Source organism: Ixodes scapularis, unplaced genomic scaffold (assembly GCF_016920785.2).
Source record: "Ixodes scapularis isolate PalLabHiFi unplaced genomic scaffold, ASM1692078v2 ptg000005l_1___fragment_1__unscaffolded, whole genome shotgun sequence".
Taxonomy (NCBI): Eukaryota; Metazoa; Arthropoda; class Arachnida; order Ixodida; family Ixodidae; genus Ixodes; species Ixodes scapularis.
The window spans coordinates 3,774,118-3,786,350 of record NW_024609885.1 but is presented as its reverse complement, the minus strand read 5'-3'; the positions used below and the strand labels follow the sequence as shown (position 1 = coordinate 3,786,350).

Sequence of the window (12,233 nt, the reverse complement as noted above, 5' to 3'; positions counted from 1 at the left end):
AGATACACTATGGGGCGTAATAGTTTGAGAGTTAAATGCCCTTCGGCCATAAAGAATAACTTTCTGGAACTCACGTGCATGCCAGACGTGGGCTTGCGACCTGAGAGTCTCGTGTCCCTAACAGAAGACCGGTGCAAACCTGCCAACTCTTCCGAAGTTTTTGTAAAATGTATGAATTGGGACTAATTCTACGATTTTACGAATCTTGCTTCAAATTTTACGAAAAAAAGATACTTTTTTCATTTCTATTTTTTTAACATTTTTTTCGTAAAACCGTTGCTGGCGGTACCTCACACTGCCACAAGAGGGCGACAGGTGCCGTCCACGGCAGCGTTGTGGTTTTTACTATCCGTCTATCCGGGGGCCACATATCCAAAATCAATCCAAAGCCCAAAGCCTTTGTTTGTGTGTTTGGCGGCGCATGTTGGTTTGGCGTGTTCAGACGTGGTTGGGCCTCTGTTTCGGCCAGTTTCGAGGCGAGAAGTGCAGCGTCTGTGTTTGTTACACGTGTAATCATAGCATTCCTCTGGTTGCGGTGGCTTCGCGGTGCAATGGCAAATTCCAAACCTAAAAAGAGGTACTTTCAGGTGTTCTTGAAGTCCTACACGTCGGAATTCCAGTGCTTTGTGCCGTCCAAAAAGGAGAGAAGTTTGGATTCTGTAGCACGTGCACGTGTAACGTAAGCGTTTTGCACGGTGACAAGGCTGACATTAAGCCTTGCCACCTTGCGAAACAGCCCCCCCCCCCCCCCCCCGCAATTGCGTGAGTTTTACGAATTTTAATGTCCACAGGTTGGCAGGGATGCCGGTGGAGGCGCGAGTGATGGGCCGTCCCTAAACGCGGAGCAAGAAAAATTATTATTTTTTGTGGGGACGGATTTCTCTCGAGGGGGCGGGCGTGCGCCCCCGACAGTGGACGCGCCGCTGTGGGACTTCACGGCTGCAGCAGCAGCTTCGATAAGTACCGTGAATCTCTTGGATCATGAGCAGACACCATGTTGCTTTTTACCTTATTGAACACTAATGTACAAAACAATGTGGTGCGAATGTATTGCCTCGTGGTGTTTTCCACGAAAGCTTGGATATCGGGGCTGCAGCACATTTCTAGACCCACTCGGAGACAATAAATCCGTGACATTCGAAAAAAAAATAATATTGAGTTTAGGGTGCACACTATTAGACACAGGTATAACTAGGAGGGCTGTATAGCGTTGTGGCGTGTTACATAGTTGAATTATATTATGCAGGGGTCTGTGGCTGAAGGCGACATGGCAAAGGGAGGAGAGGAGGAACGTCCTGCGCAAGTGGCATGCCCCCTACCACCGAATGGTACGAACGGTCTGGAGTTGATACGGCACGGGATCTGCTGTCCATTCGGCAGGACCAGCTGGCTGTCCAGCGAGAACTGCTGGCCACACAGCAGGGTCTGCTGGCCACCCAGCAGCAGCAGCTGGCAGTTCAGCAGGAAATGCTGCTCGTGCAGAGAGAGGCAGTCGATGCACTCCGTCGACTTGCAAGCGTAGGTGTTAAGAGAACTGTAGTGTAGTGCACTCCCAATTATTGTTGTTAGGCTGATTTTGGTCAACCCTACTTTAGCCAGTTAAGTTAGAAGGCAGTGTTCTTAGACTCAAACTGAAACCAGATATGATTTGTATGTGTATTTGAAGTGTCCAACAGCGAAGGCTTTATTTTGTTTATTTCAATGAAACCTTCCAGTGCCATAATGCTAATGAAAATTGGCAAGCCTTGAGACAAAATTTTTTCAACTTATTGAAAATTACCATACTGTGCTCGACAATCCGAACTACTACGTCTAAACCGTGGTTCAATAATCCACTTCATCGTTTATCTCATAAAAAGAAAAGATGTTTCAGGAGCGCTAAAAAAGGAAATACTTGGCCTAAGCTTGCCACTTGCTCTTCCGAATAAAAAACTATGTTAAAGGGGTGTTAGCACACATTCTTTCTGATAACTCTAAGCAGACATTCTTTCTGCAAACTCTACCTAATATGTTAATAAACAACCCTCGCAAATTTTGGAGATTTGTACTCTGAAATTAATCTAGTGAATAGCTCTTGTAATAACATATTGAATAGTGAATGTGTGAATATTTAAATAGTGCGTTTTCTGATGCTTTCACTATTTCTACACCCATTACTGGAATTTCTCCTGTTATAGAGAATGATTTTCCAATGGATTCAATTGTTATAAACATTCAGGGTGTTTTCAGCGGTATAGAAACCCTCAAAATATCTCCATCATGTGGCATAGAGGAAATCATTACGAAGGCTCTCACTAACACTAAATTTTCATCCGGTCTTTACCTCAAAGATATTTGAGCAGTCCGTGGACACAGGGGTGTTGCCCTCTGACCGGAAAATTAGTAAGTAGGCCAATATCACTCACCTGCCTCTACAAGATCCTCGAGCATGTCATTTACAGGCACCTGATTAACTTCCTGGATTCCTGCAATTTCTTCACCAATGTGCAGCATGGCCTCTGGAAACGCCTTTCTATTGGGACCCAACTACTTATTATAACTAACGATTTGTTTAAAAATCTTGACACCGGCTTTCCTACTGACGCTGTTTTGCTTAATTTCGCCAAAGTTTTTGCTAAAGTCCCGGACAATCGCATTCTTCTTAAACTTTTTTTCCTAAAACTAGATCCTCATGTTCCTAAGTGGATTGAATCATTCCTTATTCATCGCTCTCAATTCGTTTTCACTAACAGCACATCCTCCTCTTTCTCTCCCGTTTCTTCCGGTGTTCCACAGGAAATTGTGCTTGGGCCTTTGCTCTTTTTAATCTACATTAATGATCTCCCTCTTCACATCTCATCCTCTGTTCATCTTTTCACTGATGACCTGTGCTGTTTATAGACTAATAAAAAACCCATATGACCATGTTGCACTCCAGAACGGCATTTAAGGGGAGACACTGCTCTTTGAAGCAAAATTTTACTAAGAAAACACATTTTTAAAAATGTGTTTTTTGAAGTTTGGCAAGCACTTATCATCTTGTCCTGAAGGATTTTCGACATATTGAATGAGGGCTACAAATATATTAAATAGGCTGTCAGGCTTTTTGTGGGTGCCTTTTAGGCATCCGGCAAAAAATGATTTTGAAACTGGAAGGTTCAAAAGTGTCATAAGTAATTTATAAATCATCCTAGAGCTTTCATTTATACCTTATTGGATTGCACATACCTCTCAGTTCACTGATCTATGTTTATTTTCTGAGCTCAGTATTTTAATTTGCGTTAATCCTTTCCATAATCATTGCAAATTAAATTTTTAATATTAATAAATCTAATTAGGTTACCTCAAAACAAAGTACATATTTGTAGTCCGATTGTAATGCCAAATAAGCCATGTAAATTTCATTTTATTTGAATCGCAAGTTATATAAAAAAGCTCTTGAAGCAGTGTGTCACACATGGCAGATGTGTCTCAACATTAGCAAATGCACACACCTTTGCTTTACACATTCTTGCTTCCAGCCCTTAAACTCGTTAACATTCAATGGCACTACCATTCTGACTGCTACACAGTAAAAATATCTAGGCGTTCGTTTAACCACTAATATATCCAGGAATGTTCATGTCGACGAGACAATATCATCCTCAAACCGCTCACTCGGTTTTGTTTGTCGCAATTTCAACTCTGCCTTTTCTATCCTTAAACGTCTCCTTTACGCCATGCTTGTTCGCCCTAAACTAGAGTATGCTTCAGCTATCTGGCACCCACATCAGTCTTTTTTTAACTAACGCAAATCGAATCTGTCCAGAATCGTGCTGCTCGATTTATTTTTTCTAATTAGTCTCGCTTTTCTTGTGTCACTGCAATGAAATGTCAATTAGCTCTTCCTGATCTTTCCGTTCGTCGCAGAATTTCCCGTCTTTGCCTTTCCATAAAATGTACTATTCGGAACCATTACGACAGTCTCTCCTCAGCCAGCCCAGCTATATCTCTGCAAGACTCGATCATTCGTGCAAGATTACCCTTCCCAAGACCATTTCAACATTCCCTTCTACCAGAAGCTATTGTAGACTGGAATGGCCTTCCAGATGATATTGTCACCATCACCGATAACGCTAAAATCAGAACTGTACTAACCATGCACTCCCCTCTGTAATGCCCTTCGGGGCCTTGAGGGTAATACTAAGTAACTAAAGAAACAAATAAATAATATTCCGCCACCAGCGTGTGTTCGTGTAATTATAGGAAACTGGCCTCGTTACTGAAGGACTTGTCACGCGGCAACTCTGCCGTCAGTGTAACTAAAATGCATCATTCGCAAGCGCAGGCAAGAACGCCACCAAGGCAGCTCCAAAGGGGAAAGAGAACAGAGTAAGGGTGGATTTACTCGCCCCACATACGCCTTTGATCAGACTTCTCGACTTCTTTCGTTAACACAGCCATTCACTTTTCTTCTGTGCTTTAGGAGCACCTAAAATGCCAGTAACTCGTTGTCTACGAGTAATCTAATAAGGTGAATGGTGAAAACTGCTCTGCAACATGACTGCACAGAGCTTACCAAGGTGAAAAGTTGTTTGGCAAAAGTTTCCTATTGTATTGCTTGCAACGCGTCTGAAAACCTCTGGCGTGCTTTTAACTTTACTAATGTGTTGCGTAACAGTTTGCATTTTGTGCATAATGCGCTCCCCTTTTCCTGCAGGCTGTAGAGGGACAAGCAGCAGCAAGTGCGCACCAGTCGTCCGCACTGACTTCGCTAGTGCTTCAGCTCGTCGGTGTGCAGAATCTCCATCCGCCAGCCGAATAAAGTGGGTCTCTATGCTCCATTTCATTTTTGGCACGGGTTACACCACCGTTACTTGAACATCTCAGTTGAAAAACTGCCATAGGTGTCCGCTTTGCAGAATTGTTAAAAGCGAGCAGTCGCAGTCCCGCTGTTCTTGCTGCAGCGGCCATTTTGTAAACTGTGGCTAGACCAAACAACATCTGTGCCTCGATGGGCTTCTCAAGCGTGGCACTGCTCCCCATTGTAGCTCGCTGTGGCTCGCGTGTGGTGTCCGCATTTGAAGACCAACTTTCCTTAACTGGTATGTCGTAGTAATCTTAGATTACGCCACAAGCGAACTTGACATGCAGAAAGAAGGAATTTTTATCAATGTAGACTGCTTTGTAACATCTTCCAACTATTCATATTTGTTTATTCAAAGTGTTCAATAATGGCCGAAGTGTCTCACTTGGTGCACTTGTTAGTAACAGGAATACAAAGGATTTCCAGCAAGGAAGCCTAAGGAAGCTCGAGCACTCCTTAAAGGACACATGCAAAGGACTAATAAAGTTTTTTTAAACAGCCTGGTTGGGAAAAGGAAGTCATAAAACGAATTCACAAGGAAAATAAAAATTTTAAGAGCTATATTCACGGCGCTATACGAATTTGTAGTTGGCGCCGGCGGGCGCTGCGGATAAGTGGCTGCTAGTTGTCACGTGACTGGTCGCTATTTGTCACGTGGTGCTTCCGCTCTATCGGAAGCTTCCTATGGTCTCTAAAAGTTAGTTATTCATCTTTATTTCAAGTGCAACAAAACACAAAGATTAATCGGTAACTTTTCGAACCCAAAGAAAGCTCCTGAAAAAGCGGAAGCAGAGGTTATAGACCTGTGTGCCGGTCAGATGACGGCGGCAGCGCTGCGGGGTAGACAAACTTGCGCGGCGGTGGCGGTGTGGAGAAATGAGTTGACGGCGGCGCACCACGCTCAGCGTGCAGCGGCGGCGTGACTGTGAGTCGACTTTGAGACGGCGCACAGGTCTATCACATGACTTGCGGCGGCTCCCACGGGCGCAACTACAAAATCATTTTGTGCCGTCAATATAGCTCTAAATTTTTTTTTTCTTCGTTCTAATTTTATTTTATAACATTCTTTTTCCATCTGGTCTGTTTACAAAAAAAAAATGTTTTTTTACTTCGCATGTGTCCTCAAACTTTTAGTACTTTATCGTTAGAAGTTGGAACCGCGTTCCCGCAAGATAAATCGTGATTTGATAGAACTGAAACGTGATCCGATCCGAAACCTTGCCGGCCAGCAGCTTTCACGCGATCGGTAGATCTGTTTGGTGTACTTTAACCTTGCACCTGCTTGTCACTTCGAATACGATAACTTCGTTAATCGTAGTCTGCTGCTTCGATATTCAGTTGCACAATAGGATAAACTCGAAATTTGGTGCCCTGTTCCTCCGCGCAACTCCGCGTCCGTTGCTTACGCACGTCACGTGGTTCGCACATATAAGTACTATGTCGAGCACGTGTGGGTTGTGTGATAAGCAGAGCTGGTTTGCATTTTGAGCAGCTGAAAGCCACTAAGAAAATAATCAGACTTGTACCCGTCACTGAAAAAGTAACCGACGACAGTTACAATCACTTTGCTGTATAAAGTACCCGACTACAATTACAATTACAGCCTCAAAGAAGTAATCGAAAAATTACTCTAAAGTAAGCAATTACTTCCCACGTTACTTTTCATTCAAACTTTTTTTATGATAGCATAATCCGTGGAATCTCGCGCTCAGTTGTTAAAGAAAAAAAAAAGAAAGCCTCGACTGTTTTTGCTTAAAGCGCGAAACACACGTACAACCAAACCGTCCGATCCGACGTCTGACCGCGCAATACGACGGTCGGAGGCAAGGGTTTTCAACGCTCTCCGATGCTGCGGAACCCCCTCGCCCCCCAAGGTCATTCCGGCAGTCCGCACGTCGGATCGGACGGTTTGGTTGTACGTGTGTTTCGCGCTTAAAGCTGAGTGAGTGATGGCACACACCTAATCCCTCACAAGAGGCTAGATAAAGTCATTTTTCATACCCATAAGTAGTCTCCGGTGTAGAAATAAAAATGTACCCACGAAAAAGAAGCATAGTAAAGTGGCCTACTAATCCTCACAGCCTCGTGCTTAATAATTTCGAAAAAAAAAAAGCCCGTTGCCCGGAGCTGAATAACTCCAACTCCCTCCCCCCCCCCCCCCCCAAAAAAAAAAAAAAAAAGAAATGAGGAAGATTGTAATGGGGGGTAATTTTGTAATCGATTACAGCAAAAAATTAGTTCAACTAAAAAGATCATTACCCCTTAAAGGAAGTAATCGAAGCGTCACAAAATTGCAGTAAAAATAATCAATTACAAGTAATCTTGTAACACGTTACGTACGAGTCTGGAAAGTATAGAGGCTCACAAAGTTTCAAGTTTTCACACCTTTTACACTGTTATCCCATCTACCTAGGTCCCTAACCACTCATGTTCATCTGTGCTGCTAAGCGCTATTGAAATTGCTCCCGTGCGTGTCTAAGACACAAGCTGAAGTGCAATGAAAACTGATCTGAGCTGCTCCTAGCCTGCTCCAGAACATAGTTTTAGCTGCTCCCAACCTGCTCCTAAACAGCTGTTTCAGTTGCTCCCGTGGCTGTTCCCAAGGACATTTCGTGAGTTCCACCCCTGCACTAACTACGTCACCGGACCTTGTCAAGTCCATTCAATACTGCGACGGGCTCCGTGATTATAGGTTACAACATGTCGACTTGCCACTCCGTTCTCGTCAAACATTCTATTTCCAAGATCATTCGCGATTATAATGAGGCTGATTATAGATGAATAGATCATGGGTTGACAATCTTTTTTGACCATTACATTTAAATTGTCCTCTTCCATCAGTAGAGGAAACCGGCATTATTTAAAGCTAAAATGAACAGTCTTATAAATATGTTTGTTCCGACAGCCTGAGTATGCACTGATTCAAATAACCCATGGTTCACCAAAATGCTGCTCTTTTTGCATAACAAGAAAAGGCTATTTGTAAAGGCTAAACGTGTTAACACCTCAAGCTTTGGGTGCTTATAACTTTGCCCTTAAAAACTACAATAAAAAGTTGAAATTGGCTAAGTTTTGTTTTTATGACTCGCTGTTTATTTTGAATGGTAACCCAAGGAAGTTTTGGAACATGGTGTCACCAAAAAGCAATAACTCTGCCATCAAACCAAGCCGCGACAATGGCGATCCCATACAAGAAAGCGACTGCTCTGCAAATTACGACCCCAGCCAAAATATTACGTCCGTGGGACGCCGCATTCTCAACTAATGCCGATAATAAAAATGCGACCCGCCGCAAGCCGCTGCTCCTTAGCGGGCGGCAAGCGGTTTGTCGATCGCCAAAGCAACATTGGGCCGTGACGTCAGTATCCTTCTCTTTTTTTCCTCTGGTCCAGGAGTTGCGCGTAGTGCGCTTCTTTGAGCCACTACCACAGCTACTTCGGCTTGCGATTGGCGTGTTTAGCCGTTGCTTTTATCTGTAGCCCGTGTAGCTTCGGTATAGATTTTTGTTTATTTGCTTGTGAGGACTTCAAGACTCGTTTTAGCGAGCAACTCGGTGCGCCCAAGACTGCCCAGCTGTTCCTCGAAAGATGCCGAGCGCAACTTGTAGCGCTGTGGGCTGCTCAAACAACCCGCTGTGCAACCCGGAGGTGCTTCTTCACAAGTTTCGAACGGACCGGAAATTGAAGAAAGTGTGGGTGAACGCTGTTCGATGAGTGGACTTTGGACTTCGGCTTTTATGCGCCCGAGGAAAAAAGAACGAAAAAACAGAGGTGTACAGCCCAGCACTCGTGTGTTCGGACGCCGCAGCTCGCGCCGTAGAGCCTCAAAGCTTCGTGTCTGGGACTGACCCGCAGCGCGAAAGTGAGAGGGCCCCCAGTACTGTACGTCACTGGCAGCACAGCGTAGAGCAACGCCGCTCCATCCACAGAGCCCCGATGACAATTTAGGTCTAGCGACGAGTACGGAAGACCACACACACGGCGACAGCCGCAGAGTACGGCACCGAATGAGTTCACTTGTTTTCCAGTCGCTAGCTTTTGGGTATACAAGCGACGAGTACGGCATAGCGCACGCATGGCGGCGGCCGCCGAGTACGGAATCGTACGAGTTCACGGGTTTTCCAGTCGCTAGCTTTTGGGTATATGCACTAGCCCTTGCTACATATGCTGGATAACTACCACGTATACAGAATTAAAACAAAATCAGCTTACCTCCTATCTTTAGACGGCTAGCGCAACAGAGGTAGGTGCCGCTCGGCGTGCGTGCTCGTTGAACGAGAACGATCCTGACGTCACGTTCACATAGCGGTTGATTTCGAGCGTTGCCGGAGCCTCGAGCGGCTAGTTTCGGGTTTGTTGGCCGCGCCCCAAACAAAACTTTGAGGGGTCCATATCTGTAGAACTACGCACAATAACGAGAAAAAAATTGCACCTTGCAGTTCAGGGACGCTGACTGGACTAAAAACAGTCATAATCCCAAAACCGAAAGTATGGACCGGAGTTGCCCTTTAACGTTTGCTCGGCTGAAGTGGAAAAGGGTGGGAGGAGCTTCCACTTCGTTCTTGACCTGTCACCGACTCTAGGTGCATCTTTTTAGCCACACCTGCACTGGTGAAGAAAATTGTAGGGCAATGTATTTACGGTTCTATCTCGATACACATGCCAGAAGTACACCACCTTGCACTTTCTTACACATGCCAGAAGTACACCACATTGCACTTTTTCACACCGGTGCAGGTAGTGCAACTAAAAAAATGCACCCACTCAAAAAAAAAAAAATTTGTATCGGCCCACCAAAGCTCTGCCAAAACCTCTTTGAACACTGTGTTTTATCAGCCAAATTTTATGAAAATGTGTACCAAAAGAAACCCTGACAGAGACATTTACGAGAGCAAACAAGTGGACTACATTGACTGCTTAGGCTTATAAAGAGAAACAAAAAAAGTAAAAAAGTAAGAAAAAAATATCTGCATTACGATTTAAGAGCATGTCATTGCAACGAACTGGTGAGCATAGAATGTGTGAAGTTCTGCGTGCACATGATGTATGTGGATGCAAAAACATGCCTTCACCCCAACCCAATAAGTGATTTCCCACATCAGAAGCCGCCTCGGTGGCTCTGAGGCGAGAGCACCGGCCTACAGGTCCTCAGGTGGCGGGTTCGAATCCCGACCGAGGTGCCCGCAATATGACGGAGGCTTATTGCAGAGAAGGCACTGTGTAACCGAGCTCCGCAGGTGGTCCAAATTAATCCTCAGTCCTCCGCTGGGGCGTGCCAGATGCCCGTCATAGGTGCCAGATGCCCGTCATAGGTTTGGCACGTAAAACCCCCAAATTTGACTTTCCCACATCAGAGCTAAAATTTGTGCAGCCACCCACATTACATGGATGTAGAACTGTACACCTTCTGTGCTTCCCAGTCTTTGATGAGATATGATTAAGCTTGCACAGCGCGACTCCAGTGAGCTGAATGATTACGGCAAGCATGCCAACACCGCAGAGCATGACAAGCTCGATGAGAGAGGGCGTCCACCTTCCTGACTTTCCGACGCTGCATTGCTAGTGTTCTTTCTTTGAGGCTCCTAGTGCCAGTGTCGCTGTTGGTGTCGCTACTGTCATCATTGTACCCGCAGTCAGACTCTTCCTACACAAAGGGGTCTGGGGCAGACTCCGGAACGGAGCTGTGTAAGCAAACATTGTGCAGAATAGCACATCCTGTTGCTAAATTACGTGCTCTTTCTGGGTCGTAGTGCAGAGCGTGGTACTTCTGCAGGCACCGGAACTGGTTTTTCAGTTTACCAATGCATTGCTCAACAACAGCGTGTTGAGCGGTGTTGGCCGAGGCCAGACTCGACAAGACGCACCGCTCAACACGCTGTTGTTGAGCGCTGCCTCTTGCTGGGGTTGCCAGAAATAGGGGTGAGTAGCCAGGGCTCCAGAGGTAGCATCTGTCACCTGCAGACAAAAATGGAACCGTATTTGCCATGAATGTTCTCGCATAACATTTCCAGGAGTTGTCTGAAAGTGCACTTGTACTAAAATGGGGCTACTGGTATGGTTTTATGACTTTCGAGAGAACCTGCTGATTGAAAGTCAAACTGGCAGGAAAAAATGTTATGTCGGTAATTTAATTGGCTTGCTCAACCATGTAAATAATGTCTTGCAAACCTGCATCGCCCATTGTTGTTTACCTCAATCTTGGGTAGAGGCTACAAGGAACAGCCACCAGATCTTTTGTTTCGTAAGTATATCTGACCTAGCAATGTCAGTTGTGCTGCTCTGACCATTGGCCACTGAGATTGGTCGTTTAAAGTTATCTAGAAGCACCATTTTTTCCTGCTACACAAAGAAATTTGAGCCATCAAACATTTTCATCCCTGAACCAGTGCTGGTAGCTTGTAATCGGAGACTTGGGTGGGCAGATTACGTACTACCAGATGAACACTTGATGGGTCCAGTGACAGCGTTACAAATATTACAGTTATACCCAGGTTCTACATTTAAAATAAAAGATACGTCGAATAAGAGTACATTCATTAGTGGGAAGAATGGTACAGATCTTGGGGCTTTAACGGAGACAGAATAATCTCATTGGCTCGGGCCAGACTCTCTCGGGCCACAATTATTTGGCTCCTGGGTTAGCATGCTATGAATTTTGGTGTAAGTAGGAAATAGCCTAATGCAGGACGCCAACCAACTGCTCTTCGCTGCAAAACCAAACTGTCGGCGCATGTCAACCGAAGCACGTTTTTGGGGCTGAGAAACGTAAGCGGAGATGATCGAGCAAGAAGAAAAGTATGCCAGTCATTCCAGAGTATCATGCCTGGTCTGTGAGCATCATGGGAGAGGTACGATTACAAGAACCAGAGGCACCTTGTCTCCGGCTTAGCGAGAGACCTAACGGCCATCGACTCATCTGTCTCCCGGACCTGGTTTCCTCTGTGAATCTTTACGTTTGGCCCTGCGTTTCGGGGTTAAAGGCCGACGACCAGACTCGAGATTCTGCAAGGCAGAATTTCCTCCTCACCATGGGAGAGGAGGAAGCGAGGGAATAGTGGAAAGCGCAAACTGGTCGTCGGCTTTTAAGGAGCAGACGTATGCAATCCTGGAAGTAACAAACAGCCTGTCGTGGGAAAACCAAGGTTCGGCACGTAGGGGCAAAAAAGCCTGCACACGAAATATAGGCAGCATGCCCGGCTGCCTCCTTGATACCGAAGCAAGCCCTTAAACAATCAGCAAAAGCAGAGCTCTGTGTCATAAGTGTGCCGGGACTCCTCCAACTAGACCCTGAACCCGGAAAACGCGACACTTGGTCTCCAAAAACTGAGAAAAAACAGGGTGACCAGATTCTGACAAAGACTGTATTTCGACTGACTAAAACAGGTTATCTACAATCAAACAGCAAAACG

General features: G+C 45.3%; 1 long non-coding RNA gene across 2 annotated transcripts; it reads left to right on the top strand.

Moving 5' to 3' along the window:
- Window positions 1–429: 429 nt before the first annotated feature.
- Window positions 430–4,738, top strand: LOC121833865. Of its 2 annotated transcripts, none has more exons than XR_006076900.1 (3): window positions 430–577; window positions 1,247–1,518; window positions 4,679–4,738. It is a non-coding gene; the product is annotated as an uncharacterized LOC121833865 (long non-coding RNA). The 2 variants fall into 2 exon arrangements; XR_006076901.1 differs by lacking the exon at window positions 4,679–4,738 and adding an exon at window positions 2,331–2,376.
- The last annotated feature ends 7,495 nt before the right edge of the window (window positions 4,739–12,233 follow it).